Source organism: Poecile atricapillus, chromosome Z (assembly GCF_030490865.1).
Source record: "Poecile atricapillus isolate bPoeAtr1 chromosome Z, bPoeAtr1.hap1, whole genome shotgun sequence".
Classification (NCBI taxonomy): Eukaryota; Metazoa; Chordata; class Aves; order Passeriformes; family Paridae; genus Poecile; species Poecile atricapillus.
This window is the reverse complement of record NC_081289.1, coordinates 90,765,396-90,778,447: the sequence shown is the minus strand read 5'-3', so window position 1 is coordinate 90,778,447 and position 13,052 is coordinate 90,765,396.

Here is a 13,052-nt window from a genome sequence, read left to right as displayed (position 1 = left end):
CTTCAGATTGGCTTTCAGTTCTCAGGAACCTACTAGACATTTCAGGAGACCTAATTTTTTTTGACGACATTTGCTGTTTTATAAGCAGTCTACTTCATCACAGGGAAATATTTAAAACTAACTGCATTTTTAACACAAAGGTAATCTGTCCTTTTGAAATATTTCACATACAAAGATTAATAAATTACACATGTTGCTATAGCAACTATGAATCAAAGTGTAGTAAGTCTAGACAGTTCTATTCATACCCTTTGAAAAGAAAATCAAATATAAATATCAAGTTTTTGATTCATGCTGCCTGGAATAATTTGGTAAAAATTAAAACAATAGTGATTTATTTTACCCTGGTCTGTCTTCTTGTAGAATTAATTTTAAAGGCTCATGTTTAAACACCCACATTTTTCCTGTGTGTGTTTACACATTAATGCTCTCAGATTTTTTATCATAAGTGCCCCTTATGGGCTTTTGTAAAATAATTCTGATTCAACAGTGACATGAAAAAAATCATTAGTATAATGATCAACTATTTCTTAATTAATAATAGATACAAGTGATTTTCATTTACCTATGGGACAGGTGAATGCAAGATGTCCTTGAAAATAGATTGGCTCCCATTATTATGTTAATAATTTTATAGAAAACCTAGGATGAAATCTATGCCTTAAAGTCAGCTCTGTAGCCTGAAATGATGGTGATGACTCAGTCTGAGAGAAGGATTGGCCAGGTAAAAATCTGATGGGCCATGTACCACTTCTCTTTTATAGTCTGCTAGGTACTTTGTTTGCATGTGCAAAATAAAAAGGCAAGTGTTTCAAAAACTGTTTCTAATTAATTTATACTGTTTGTGGAGAGTATGGCAGGTGGGATAGGTTCTCGTAAAATAGACCGAACTAAGAGGAAGTATGTGTCATGAATTTTGAGTGCTACTTAGTAAATAGTTGTTGCATCAGCAAAGATATGAAATGGTTTCCCCGTGCGAACTGCAACTCCTGAGTTTAAAAATAATCTCTGCCCAATGAGTGACAGTGAAGGAGATTACAACATAATATTCATTCATGAGTGGCGTGGAAAAGGTGAATGAGGAATTACTATTTCTTATCACGGTATGAAAACAAGGAAGCATCAAATGAAATAGCAAGACAGTATTTTCAAAATAAGGAGGAAATTGTTTTTCAGTAAATGTGTAAAGTTCTTTCCACACAGCACATGAATGCCTGAAGATTACAAAGATTACAAGGATTGCCTGAAGATGTTCAAAGCAATTGAGCAATGAATTGGGAAAAATTGAGTGTGCTTGGTTAAACACAGAGATAAGAAATTTGGCTCAGGAGGCCCTGCAGTTAAAATCGTGGAAACTGGAAGGGCTTTTGGAGAAGTTTTGTTTTGTAATAGTTCTGTTTCTTATAATTCTCCTTAGGTGGTCCCTGTTAACCATTCTTGGAGAAGGCTTACTGTGCATTATAGATAATAGGTGTGACCTTGTAACACATTTTTTAATCTGTTTATTATGTCAAGCAGTGATAACAAAGTTGTGAGAAGAGAATAAAAGAGAAGAGGGATTTAAAAGTATTTTTAAAAGAAGATTTTGCATTCTAGCAGCACCTCATCCTATCAATTTAATAAGCTTTTTTTTATGTGCTTTTCTCCAGGAGCTTGTGTTTGGTGGTTTTGATCTCCATAAAGCCAGGAATAGAAATTGTACTGCTGTAAAACTAGAGGGAGGCTTAAGACTTTTTCCCTTATAAATATTGGATCCAACTTTCTCAGACAAGAAAACCCAGTCAGTGGAACATTTGGAAAAATGACATTTTTTTGAAATGTATTCATTTTGTATATCTTCTTTATCTGATTATTTTGTAATGGAGAGTATTTGGTGATATAGTTAACATTCAGTTAAAAATTTGGAATTTAAGGTCAAAATATAGGGCACTTTCTAGACACAGCTAGTCAGTGAGTAATCAAAAGCTAGACCCACATATCTATTATATGATGAGTTTTTAAGCTGGAAATGATGAGACTTCTAGGGAGCACAGAATCTATAGTTTAGTACTTTTCCTTAGTTTCTTAGTTTTAGTAGGCAGACCAAATGGCTAATGTGACTGAAAGCATGAGAATGAAAAATAAGATTCCAATAAAAATAAACTTCCAGGGTTTTGTTTCTTTTAAGTCAAAGTTACTTGACTACAGAGTGAGCACTTACATAGTAATAGTTGCCTCTCTGCCCACACTTTTTGACCAATTTGTAAAATGTAAAGATGCTAATATCAATACATTAATCCCATGGATTTCAGTTTAGCAAGAATTAATTTGTCCTCGTAAATGTTTGACTAGTCCTATTGACAGAAGTACATTGTGGAATAAGAGAATTCTCTCTACATGTATATGTGTGTACATATGAATAAACAAATAAAAAAGTAGATGGGATGGAAAAAAAGAGGCAAAAAATGAAAAGCCCTAGGCTAACCATATAGCTGAAAAGATATGTTTTCTTCAGATGACATATCATTTTCTGGGAGTAGCTAAGTAAAAACTCTTTCTTCTGCATTTTGCAAAGCTACATGGGCTGGCACACTGACCTGAGAAGGCACATCCAGGAATTCCCCCTGTAAACTTATCCCAAATAATTAAGAGATGAGGAAGTAATTTCTGTCTAGACAGAAAGGGCTGAGGGTAGGGATGATGTTTCCCTACTCAGAGCCTACTGGTGGAGCTAACACAAATTTCGGACTCAATAGTCCCAGCTGTCAGGCACTGTGCAACTTCCAGCTCTCAGTTAAGTGGATGAATTTTAGATATTTTTTTTTGGAAAACAGCTCTTCTATGATTTACATGCTTGTGCTGGGGAATCTGGGTGTTTACTGAATCCTTTTGTTTCATAGATAGAAGGAAACAAGGCTGAGGCCCCAGTGACAGTTCTGTGATCTCTGTGTCCCTATCAGGATTTGTCACAACATGCTGCACTGCATGTGAACAGAATGAAGCATCCTGGTTTGTAGATGTTTCAAGGTCATTTTAAGATTGCTTGGGTGTGTTGGATGACTGCCACACAAGAAAAATCTTGATATCAAATTCCTACCTGTGAATCAAACCCCTAAACTCTCTTTTCTTCCTGATCAGGGAACTCAGCTACATCTGGCTTCTGCAAGAACTCTGCTGTCAAAAAAGCTAGACTCGTTTTTACCAGATCCTTGCTGAATCTGTACACTTACTCTTTGAGGCTAAAAATGAAAATTTCTTGAGGTGAGAACTGACATGCACCTGACATTGTGGCAATTATGTTTGGATTCTTGAAGCAATTTATCATCTAAATGTTTTTTTTTTATTTGGCTCTTGGACAACAGAATTTGAGTATTTTTCATTCACATTGCTCAAATCTGCATTATAGATCTAGCATATACTTTTTCTTTCTTTAACATTACATCTTTAGTAGAACAAGGAACCCAGATATTCCATATACTCACCATACTCACTAATGTCATATGCTTGCTGGAGAAGGTTGTTATGTGTTCTTCAGGACAAGAGACCATGTTATTGTGTACCAAAGAAATTATGAAATTACCTCCAAAAGTAATTTGATTGACTTTTTCCTTGTAGTATCATTAGATTTTTTTCCTTGTAGTACTTGTTTTTGAATTTAAGCAACTTTGTGTAACCCTGCTGGCTATCTTGAATTACCTCCCTGTCCTCCATATGTCATCCTTTGGAGGATCTGTTCCATGATCTTCGCAGACACAAGAGGTGAGGTCGACAGGTCAGTAATTCCCAGGGTCCTCTTTTCCACCATTTTTAACAATGGGTGAAGTATTTCCCTTTTTCCAGACAGCTGGGACTTTGCCTGGGTGCCATAACTTTTTGAATATCATGGAGAGTGGCTTGGCAACTACATGAGCAAATTCCCTTAGCACTTTGAGCTTCATGGATTTATGTGTGTAGACTTAAGTCTAAAAGGGCCCTGTCTTGGTGAGAAAATGATGAATCCTTTGCTATATGTTTGTGACGAGAGTCATCACATTTTTGTCAAAAAGGATCCCAAGAAAATAACTTTTAAGTGATGGTGCCTGTAGAAAAAACAGCAAAAATGTGCAATGGAGATTTTTTTAATTAGTATTTTGGTTAATATTCAGTGAGGGTCATTTTGTTTGTAAAAGGAATAGATGGTAGATATAGGATTTTAATTCTTATTGATGCAGTTCTGTAAATTCCTATGTAGACCTGCATCTGTAATTGCACAAAGAGAGTTTCCTTCCTCAAAATAGTGATTCTGCCTTTCTAGTGAGACAGTACAATGATAGATTGCAGAAAAGGGATATGGATCACCTTTCAGGAAAAGAAGGTTAATCATAAAACCAGCCAAGGGCTGTAGCTGGAGTGGTTGTGTAGATATATGGACAGAGAACAATATGAATATGGGGATGTATTTCCCCTTTTTACATTTAGGAATAGATCTGACAAATATCTAAAATGAAAACTTATAACAGGTTCTGGACTTCGGTGGAAAAAGAGACTAGATGACTTTTGAGGTCCTTCCTAACACCTTTATACTTACATAATGATCTCATCATAGAAGATCTTGGATCTGGAAAAAGTACAACTATTAACTTATTTCAGGATTATTTGATTTAAAAATTGTCTCTAGAGGTCTACTGATGCAAAATCCTGCTTCAAGGATAGACCAGACTGATCGGGGCTATGTCCAGATGAGTTTATATATCTCTATGCTTTCTCCAAACAGCTGTTTTGGTGTTTATTCTCTGACATGGGAGAAAAACCCACTTTATGCTTTTAGTTTGTTTGATACTTCTGCTATTGCAGATTGACACCCTGCCTCTGATCATTCTTCTGTGCACGGCAGAGAAGACCCTGACTCTGACTTCTGTAGATTTCCCTGCAGGTAATTGAAGACTGTGATTATATAGACTTCTCCAGTGTAAGAATATCCAGCTCTCTCTACCTTTCTTGTATGAGACTTGTTGGAGTGACAAGAGGTGGGTTTGGTACCAAGAGCACTGTAGCCAGAAACAAAATCTCTTCACCTTTCAGTCTAGGCAAGAGATAGCTGTGTGTCTTTGATAGCTGTCTTCCGTGACCTTTCCTTTTAGCACCTTTCTTTGAATGCATAAACAAGAAAAAGTTTTTTTTTACTTGCATGGTATCAGGAATGAAAAGTAATTTCAAGAAGTACCCCAGGCAGAAGAGCAGAACAATTAAAAGCTCTGTCAGAGCTCATACTCTCTGGAAACGTAAAAGGCAATTGAAAGAATTCTCCCAAAGGGAATTTCATACAGTGCTTGTCCTATATCTGCTAGCAATATGAGTCAGTAAATGGAAGATAATCTGAAGGCTGCCACCTTTAACATTTGCCTTATTCTGCTCTATGCAGAATTTGATATATTCAGCAGTTTTGAATTAAATAGATGAAGCTGAATGCAGCACAGTTCAGAGGACTGGGAGCATTACTATGAGAACTATATAATGTTAACACATATTTTCAGAGAATTCAAGGCATTGCTGATGAGAGACGGGGAAGCCAAATCATGCAGAGAGTGAGGAGCCAAGCTGCTGATAAAATGAGAAAAAAAAAATTAAAAATTGGTGACTCAGTATGGGGCAGGACAAAGAGAGATCCAGAGGACTACCATAAGCAAAACAAGTTGGGTTTACTGTGCAAAGAATATCTTAGTTTAAAGTGTTTGGACTACACTTTGTTGGTAACTAAGAAACATAAAGAGCACAAGAGCATAAGAGAAAACAAAACTGCAAAAAGCAAAAAAGTTCACTACTGCACAAATGAACTAAAATGTGAGGTTATTTCTCACAACTATAAAATAAGTGGTTTAACACCTGCTTTTGTCATAATGCCTCCTTTTTTTTAAGAAGAATTACAGAAGGGGTAACCATCTAGAGAGCAAGCTTGAGGATGCGTTCCAGGGGTAAGAGAGCTCTCAGAAGAGTCCATACTAGAGCAATAAGGGCTCAGTTGTGTCATGATTTGACTTCAGAAATCTTGGACCTGAGGACCCAAAGCTTTCAAGCAGCGAGATACTAGCCAGGCATTTTTCATCACTGAGCAGAATGAAGAATACTGAAACTTAATTATTTTTGTACTGTTGAAAATTGCAAAATTTTATTGCAGAGCCATGAAATGGTTAAGTGCAGTGTCAGTGTCATTAAAAGAACCCAAGCAGTTTATCAGTCAAAAGATTTTGAGGCCTGTGGATGCTTGTTTCTTTTTCCATTGCTAAGCTGTCAGACATGAAGTAAAGAGGGAACATAGTCAATGCTAGGCAGATCAGGATGAAGGGTTTATTTTTTCACTCTCACTACTCTGGTGTTCCTTACTTTCTAAGCTTTGGGGTGACACTCTTGTTTAGCCTGGTTGCTCTGGACAGGTCCAGGTTCTGAGAGAATCGATGGAGGGCTTCTTTTGGTCTCTTCTCACTAGAGCATGTCAGCATTGCCCCAACACAGCACTAGGATCATCTCTAACTGAACCCTCCAAATAAAATCAATAGTTTTGTCTGCAGTTTATTGCTTCTGTACCCTAAAAGTTTTCTTCGTTATCTTAGGTCTTAGCTGTAAAATGGATGTAGGATTTTTAATCTCTTCCAGTGCTGTCTTTGGCTTCTGATGGTTATATAAACCCAGTCTTAAATGGTTTTGTTTGTTTTTTCTGTTTGCTTAGTAAAGCTTATTTGTGATAGCTGAAGATCTGAATCTTGTAAACAGGTTTTGTAGTTCTTCCTGAAATCAACTCTTGTTCTTTTTTTGCTTATGGGTTCAGCAAACATCTTTCCACAAGGTCACATATCCATCTGATGGTTGTTATTAAAGCAGCCTGATCCCGTTTATGACCCAGCTATTGTTGCTAAGTGTATCCTTGTACCATATATAATTTTATTTTAATGCTTTAATTTTCTGTGTGTAGATAGGAGTTGCATACCAGAGATATATTTCATACAGCTTCTTCTCTTTTTCCTCCTGTTCACAGCACTCCATACATTGCTGCCTGTACTGTCCAGTGTATCTTGGGTTCAGGTTTTGGGGATTTTTCCTTGTTAGGCATGCTGGTTTTTCGTTGTGGTTTTTTTTGTTTCTTTGTTTTTTTATATGATTGGTTGGTTCAGTTTGTTTTGATTTGGGTTTTTTTTTTGTTTGTTCGTTTTGTTTGCCTCTTTGGATTTTTGTGGATTTTGTTTGTTTGTTTGTTTGGGGTTTTTTGTGTGTGTTTGTTTGCTTTAGTGTGTGTGGTTTTGTAGCTTGTTTGATTTTTGTGTGCATACTCTGTTATGGGTCCTCCTTTCAAATGCATGTTCTCAGGCTTCTCCCACTGGCATTGTTGCATCCAAGATCATAATTTAGACCTCTGTGTACATAGAGACCTAGGAGAGTCACATCTGTCCTTCAGGAAACATTTCATTGGAGAGAAATTATAACTATGGGGATGCATTGTTGTCTTCTCACTGAAGTTGGCTATGATTAGCTTCAGTAGATGGAGACAACCTTGGAAGCACACATTAGCATTAGAACTGTCCTTTTGTGAGTGTGCAGCGAGGTCAATAAGTACATGAATATAAATTAGCTTGGTTGACTAGTGTGGCCATTAGCTGGGTCGAGTATTCCTTTTCCATATAATTGTTTGGTGCACCTGAATTAATTTGAGTATCTAAATCCTGCATATTAATTCTGTGCTGCAGTATATAAAGCTTTAGACTAATCCCTTTAATACTTTTCAGTATAAACACCTTAATCAAGCAACAGCTTTATAATTAGTTCTACTTTCAGACTGGATATCATTTACTTTTTTATTGCTCATAACTTATTCCAACTTTTAATTGCAATGATTAGACAGACTTCAGAATGCAAGCTTAAATGGTCTCTTGCAGAAACCAGGATAGATGCAGAAAGTGGGATTGTAACAATCCAAACTTTAGAGAAAAAAATTACACCCCATTTTTGTTTTCCAAGATCCCACTAAAAGTATGCCTTAATTTCACTATTGAGTTATAAGATTAAAATTGTATTGTTAAAATCATAGGAGTGGGTGTGGGAACTGAATTGATTGATTTTTGATCATGATTCAAATAAGATTATATTTTATTTTTTTTTTATGTCTAAAAAACGTGCTGACATGATTATAATAAGCCTCATATGCAATAAAGCTCCTGGTATGTAAACAGTGATTTAGCTTCTCAAGGACTTATCTATTTTCCTTTATATCTGTTTTCCCAATGAATGTTTGGAAGAATAAATCATCTTCACAATACGAACATTTTGACGGTCAGCAGGTATTGTTTGGAAGGCAGCATTTTAAAATGAGACTAAATTTGACATTTAAATTAAATGTGTTAAGACAGTTATTGTGTTAAATGTATATGGACCTGTGGATTATTAAAACCACATTTGTTCAGCTTGGGTAAACCTGTTAGAGAGGAACCTTGTGTAAGAAGTATAACATTTTTAAATATGAATGAATACACCTTTTCTAGTCAATTAAGCCATCAATTGAATAAATTGAACAATGTACACATTTTTTTATATACTGAGTGTTTTAATAAATCAAAGTGCAATGCATTTTGAAACACTGGATACAGATAAGTTAATTTGAATTAGTCCAGTGTAAATATGGTTAGAAAAACAGTAGTTTGTGGCTTGTTTTATGGCCTTTTTTTTTTTTTCCCCAAGCATCTTACTAAATTAGTTTTTGCTCCATATTTGTTTCATTACATGTCAAAAACCTTTTTTTTCTCAACAGTTGTGGCTGAAAACACACCACATAGTCTATGCATGTAGTTTCTCTCACCTGATATGTTGATGACTGTAGATAAGCTAAAAGGTTAAACAACTTTTTAACCATTTCAAAGAACTACCCATATATTTAATTTAAGTTATAATAAAATAATTAGGTTATTTGAGGAAAACACTCACTTAAAAATTAACATTAAAATAAATGTACATAATGGGATTTCTTTGTAAGGAAACTGAATTCCATTTTAGTTGCTGGTCCATCAGTTGTTTCATATGTCCATCTTCCATGTGTCCATGTCCGTTCCGTGCGGATGCTGATTCAGTTTGTCCATAGAGATTCATTCCTGTGGAGACAATGGCAGGGATCTGTACACCACAGAGGGCCCTCTTGGTCAGCACGTGATTTTGTTATGTTAGGGTGCTCTGAGGGAGTGCTGATATCTGCACTGGAGAGCTCAGGCACAGACAGAGAGGGAGGATGGTGGGACATGTGATGAATCCCTATTGCACTGGCAGCAGGCTCAGCCCCAGAAGCTCTACACCTGGCACAGTGTTTGCTCTGCCTCAAAGTTCTGAAAACACCCATATCTAGAGACATGTGATGCGTCTCTGATCAAATATTAAATTTAGAGCAAAACCAGATATATCTCATATGTAACCACAACTCTATTCCCACAAATATTATTTCTGTAAATTTTGCCCTTATTCTTACTGTTGGGTTGAAACTTTCTCTTAGGTAAAAGGGTGCAGCAATTCCCAACACCTAAGGAAAAAGTCTTCTTCTCAGTAATGTAAGTTTCCAAAGGGAGGGGAGGCTGAGGAGCTTTATAAGTGACTGAGAGAAGCAGTAGAAGGTCCCAGAACTAGTGGGGTAATAAGAGTCGTTCCCTTGCCTGTTTGGAGAGAGGGAATATGCTTAGCTCCACATTCCCAGGTGCTTTTTCTTGCAAAGTCCATGAGTGTAACCCTTGGAGTGTGTGATCTATTCTGTTACTCCTGATTAGGCTGGGTGTACTCAGTGCAAGATGCCTGGTTGCCCTCGCACATTTGCACTCTGAACCAGAACATCTCTGCCTGCCACTAATGCCCAGCATGTAACAGAAAGAGCATCCTGCTATTGCACAGGTCTGTGTCAGTGCTGAACAAGGTGTTTAAACCACAGCTCCTCCCCTGCCAGGGAAACCTGAAGTTGCATCGTGCCTTTGAATCTCTTTCTTCTCTTTATGACTCCTCACCAGCTGAAAGGCATTCGAATAAAACAGAAATGCCACTAATCCAGAGTAAGAGAATCAGGATTACCTTTAAATGTTTGTCTGTGAAAACAATTGGAACTGAATTAACAGAGGCTGAGGTGCAGAATATTTAATTAGGAGGATCCAACATGTCTTTCCTGTTCACCAACTTATTCGTTTCACAAAAATCTTAATTTTTCTAAATGCTGGAAAAAATGCATAGTTATTTCATTCTTCTGTTTTATCTTTTCCATACATGATTGAATATAGAATGAGGGTAAAAGAGGAACATTCCCTAAAATTCTGCTTTTGCCTCCTTTGATTTTCTAATTGGTGTAGTGTTATCTAGTTAAAGAGACTTCCTCCAGCAGCCTTTTGGGAAGTGTTCTTTGTTAATGGAAGGCTTTTACTTCATTCTGCTGAAGAAACGAACCAATTTGATACAATCCTTTTATCCCAGAGAAAGGGCACCACTTCTTTATTTTCAAGGTTGTGCATTTTCTGCAACTGTAAAACATACTCCACTACTGAAGACACAATTATATGCACTTGTCAATCAATGCTAACCTACTACAGTATTTTTATGCAATTTTTTGTAGAAAGTGGAGAATTACAAGATCTAACCAAAATGAAAGGTACACATAGTAGATAAATTACAATACCCATTATTATATTGTGAGAGAAGTAAGCGTAGGAGAAAAGGATATACCATTATTTGATTTTTCACAGACATTAAAGAATTATTTAAGGAAGTCTGCAAAACATTTAGGATGTGGTGTTTTTCTTCCATTTTTCTTCTTATTACAAAGGCTTGCAGAATACTATTTAGAAGGTAGTTTTATAGTGTTTCCACTATATCATATTAAGAAATTATGTGTAAATTTTTTTAACTAAAAGAAGTAGGGAAAATAATGCCATGATATATATCCATGTATTATAAGGTAGAAATCTTTCACAATGCAGAAGGACTACATGTTCACAGTTTTGACTATCAGTTTTAAAATTTTAGAATTTGAAATCTGGAAGCAAAGCCACATCAATTGTCATATTACCAACTAAAAATTAAAATATATAAAATTCATTTCCTTATCTTGGTTGGCTTTTTCCAAGGACACTGGACAGGTGTGCTAGAACAGACATAACAGTAAGAGAAAATTCACTTAAACCAGATAATAGGAGTATATTTGTAAAATATCATTTGTAAGTTTGGTAAGGGGGTTCTGTAAGTACCTGTGCAGCTTTCATAGGGTGCCAAAAGAACCTGGAGTGCCAGAGTGTGTGTTTGACTATCCTGTAGCCCAGTTAGTTAAGGCGAAACTCAGCTTGCTGGAGTTCTGTGCACTGTCGAGCCTGTTGGTGCATTGTCTCTGTGCCTTTCATGTGGGATTTCAATGAGTCAGAAAGGGCTGAAATTCTTGCTCACCTCCAATTTTAAGCACCACAGAACACAGTATCACAGAAGTGACTGAGGAGCAGAGGTCCACAGCTCTTTTCACAAGGCTGACAGGGAGCCTGTGAGAAGGTGGACTGGAGCAGTAGGATGTGAGGATAGGCTGGAGACAGTGGATTTGGGACCCAGCCCTGAGGTTACTGTTAGAAAAATCTAATATTCATGTCCTAATTTATATTGCATATAAACACATACAAGTTTTTACTGTCTTCAATGCAGAAAGTACATATTATTCCTGTACTCTTAGTGAAGAATGAAAAGTATTACTCACAGATTTGAATTTTAGCAGCAGTAATTTGTGTTTGGAAGTTTGGAGAGCAATCATTTGGAAAACTTGAGGGAATGAGATGTTTAAGTGCTAGACCTTTCTGGTTTTTCCTGCCCCAGCCTTTTTCTGTGTTTCAAGAAATACCCCCTACCTTCCTCTTGGTCCATCCTATTACTGCCAAAGTGCAAAGCTTTTTTCCTCAAAGAAGGAAGCTTTTCAGTATTTCTAAATTTCCTAGTTCAGAAAATTCCCAGTTTTACAAATCATTTGTTTTCTGGGTCCTCCTGACCATCCTACATGCTTTCTGCAGCCAGATAGGGAACCTGACTACAACAGGCACATTCAGAGGGAAGAATAAAACTACTTAGCTTACAAAAGTTTGCGACATTTTCCTTAGCAGCCCATGCTATTTGAAAATTTTCTTTTCACTGTGGATCTCACAAATTTTTTCACCAGTAAAACAACTTTTACTTAGGTTATGCTATAAAAGAGACACAATTAAAGTACCGTTTTTATGCAGCTTATGTCAACACCTCAATACACTCTTGCCTGAAACATTAGTGACAGTTCATTGGTTATTCTTTACCCTGTGTATCCTTCACTCCGAAATGGGGAAATGGTATTCTAATTTAAAATTTAAGAGAAGATTTAAAGGCTTAGAACATAGATTTTATATACTTTATATTTTGAATCTACAAATATCAAACATGAATGTGTAAAAACCAACACATGACATATTAACTGCATTCAAAAAAAAGAGCTAAGTGATTCAAAGGGAAAAATAATAATAATAGCAGATATGATTTTAAGCTCAAATTTTGGGTGAGAAGTCTGAGGAAATATACACAATTTTAATGAACAAGTTAAGTGTATAACTTTCTTTTCCTTTTTTTTTACATTTTCCTAGAATTCAGCATTAGAATTTATGGGTGCAATTTGTCCCAAGCAGCAGCATAACATCAGTCTTCATTTAAGTATTCTCAAAGGCAAATTTATAAAGCTGTTTTGCTTTTATCTTTTTAAAAAACCCACAAAATCTGATATACCTTATTCTACCTCCTAAAAAAACCCCCGAAATCTTTATAACACACCTATATACTGTTACCCAAAAGAATTGTACAGTTATATTTGAGTCTATAGAAACTATTATTTTAAAGTACAAATCAAATAACTTTTTATGTAGAGATTAAGTCCTGGTACTGCTGAAAAGAATGGCAAAATACCTATTATCTCTTGGTGAAAAAGTATTCCCTAAATTAAGAAAAAAAAAAAGCTTGACTAAACTAAAAGTGAAAAAAACCCCAAAAGCATGTGGTTTTTTTTCCCTGAATTTCTAAATTAACTGTGTGAGAGAATT